The sequence below is a fragment of the Octodon degus genome, unplaced genomic scaffold (genome assembly GCF_000260255.1).
Source record: "Octodon degus isolate 3935 unplaced genomic scaffold, OctDeg1.0 scaffold00030, whole genome shotgun sequence".
In the NCBI taxonomy this organism is placed as follows: Eukaryota; Metazoa; Chordata; class Mammalia; order Rodentia; family Octodontidae; genus Octodon; species Octodon degus.
Genome location: NW_004524606.1, coordinates 14,909,724 through 14,912,845, shown reverse-complemented (window position 1 = coordinate 14,912,845; position 3,122 = coordinate 14,909,724).

Genomic DNA, 3,122 nt, shown 5'->3' with positions numbered 1-3,122 from the left:
ACAGGCCCAGCAAGTGAGTAAGACAACCTGGGGCCTGCGGGATCCTGAATAGACCAGGAGCACAGGTCCGGTGTGTGAGTGAGACCACCTGGGGCCCATGGTTCCTCATTTGACCCAGAGTGCAGGCTCAGCAGGGAACCCTTCAGCAGAACTCCCTGCAAAGAGGCTAGAGGCAAGACCCACCCAGGTGATTTAGGAGCAGAATATCTTGCCAGAGAAACACAAAGGGTTCAACACTAATGGATGCAGCAGGAAGAAGTAGAGCACAGCAGCCAGATCCAAACAATACCCACCTGGAGGAATCTGAGCTTTGTAGATCCAGACCTGGTGCTGTAAATAACTCTATCTAAGCTCTACATGGAAGGTCAGAAGACAGTGGTATACAAAATGACAAAGAGAAGGAACAAAATGCAGTCTCAGGGCCTGAGTCCACCCAGTACAGTTCCTGAAGACACTAGCACTGAGGAAACTGGAAATCACACACCTGATATATCTGAAATAATAGCGTTGGCAGTAAAGAAACAACTGTAGAAAGGTATAGAAGAAATCAGATCAGAAATTATTTTGGAACTAAAAAATTTAGTGATACCTATAATCATAGAATCAGTGTGCTTCTAAAGAATACACTGATAAAAAATAGAGCAGAATATAAAAATGATGGAATCCCTGAAAAAGCAATTTAGGAAAAAAATAGAATGTATGAAACAGGTTAAAAGTGATATACAGGAAATTAAAACCTCAATCACAAGCTGGCAAAACCGTTTGAGTGAAAGTGAAAATACTTTCTGACCTGAAAGATACCATTGCAGCTAGTGAAAAAGTAAGAAAACATCTCTTTAAAACAACTAGGATGCAGGAAAAAATAATTCAATACCTGCAAGATGATGCAAAGATGAACAATGTGAGACTAACAGGCATCAATGAGAAGGAAGGAGTCAATACAAATGATGTGAAAAGAAAATGGGCAGAAATAATAGCAGAAAACTTCCCAAATATGGGGCAACAATCTGACATTCACATAACCAAATCATATAGAACTCCAAACAACATCTACCCAATGAAAACCACACTCAGACATATAATAATCAGGATCCCAGAAATTCAGCATAGGAACACTATACTAAAAGCCGCTAAAGAAAAGAAACAGATCACATTTAAAGGAAAACCCATCAGAATAACAGCAGGTTTCTCTTCACAAACCATCAAGTCAAGAAGAGCATGGAGCAAAATACTTAAAGTCTTGCAAGAAAACCCAGACTGATATATCCTGCAAAACTCTCTTTCAAGTATAATGGAGAAATGACATACTGCCATGACAAAGAACAACTAAAGAATTTCATGATGACAACGCCAAGCCTACACAGACTACTAAAGGATGTTATAGAGAGGGGGCAAATTGATCACAGTCCCATGAATGAGAATGGAAAGAACCCGCCAAATTGGGCAAACAATTAAATAGAGGAGAATAAGAGGTATACAATAGTAGTCTTTCAGTTATTCTTTTGTGTTCAGCAGCAAAATATTTCCATCAGCACACTCTACAAATGGACTTCTCTTCCACCCTATGGGTCATGATTCCACTTGAGTCTACAGGGTGGATTTCAAAGAAATAGCTGTAGCTCTGTCCCACAAGTGATGCCTGGCCACCAGTAACTGTCACAGTCATTATGCATGTCCACAACACACTAGAACTTTGTGCAGTATCCTATCCTCAAACTGTTAGAAGTGCTGGTCATTTATTTGCCATTCCAACATTTATCTTATGTTTTACTCTTAGTACTTCTTTGCTATCATGAAAACTTTTTCTTAGTTCAATTGTTTTGAAACATTGAATGTTTAATTAATGTGTATTAATTTGCTGACTATTGCTTAATCTTAATTTTTGTTCTAAGACTTATACTATATATTGGACTTACAATTTATTTAAAAGACATTGTATGATATCTTCTCCTAGTACTAGAAACTTTAAAAAGTATATTTCCATTTTCTGTTGACTTGTATTACTGCTTCCCAGTCTTTTATACACACATACTCACACATATATGGAAAAAAAAATGTTTGTAACCACACACAAGTTTGGTACTTATTTATAGAAATCTGCAATGACTTTTAAATGAGGGTTCATCTAATATACTTTTACATAGCCCTACATAACTATCATATTGAGAGCTCTTTATTGTTCATCCACGAGCATACTGCAACGTCGCTTGCATTTTGAATTATGCTCTTTGTTATTTCCTATATGCAACTTTTGTAGGTATTAAAATATTTCAAGTTTGTATAACTATAAAATCTTACTTTCAGTTTTCAAAGGTATGTATGCTAAGTATAAAATTCAAAAAGGACAGATCTTTTCCTTCAGTCCTTTAATTAATCTAGTTTCTTACATACTTTGTCCTTTTTTTTCTTTCTGATGTGTAATAAGATGCTATTTAATTTTGTTCTTCCATAGCTAATATTTTTTATGTGTATGCTTTAATGATTTTCTTCTTTACAAGAAGTTTTGGACAATTTCATTTTTGTGCATCTTGGTGTGATTTTATTTAAATGTCTTTGCAAAAGGTTCCTTTTTCTTGGAAATGTGGTATTTTAAGTTAAACTAAATTCAGAAATTTTAAATCTTTAAATATTTATTGGCTACTCCTTTCTACTGTGAGAATTCTAATTACATGAAAATAAGTTTCTTGGTTTTGACACAGTGAACTATTATGACTGATCTGTAAATTCTTTCTTCATTTTTATTTTGGACAGTTTTTATTATATTTATTTATGTTTGTAAAAAATTATTTTCAATTTGCAATCTATTAAAAATAAAATATATTAAATTAAATTAAAAAATAAAACACAAAACTAGGCACACACGCAAAAAAGAAAATATACTACAAGGCTACTGTGATAAAATCAGCATGGTACAGGCAAAGCAATAAATTTGAGGATCAATGGAATAGATTGGAAGATGCAGAAGCCTCTACAAACACACTTAGCCACCTTATCTTTGACAAAGGGGCCAAACATACACACTGGAAGAAAGGTAGCCTCCTTAACAAATGGTGCTGGAAAAACTGTCTCTCTACATGCCAAAAACTTAAATGTGACCCAGGTCTGTCACTATGTACTAAGCT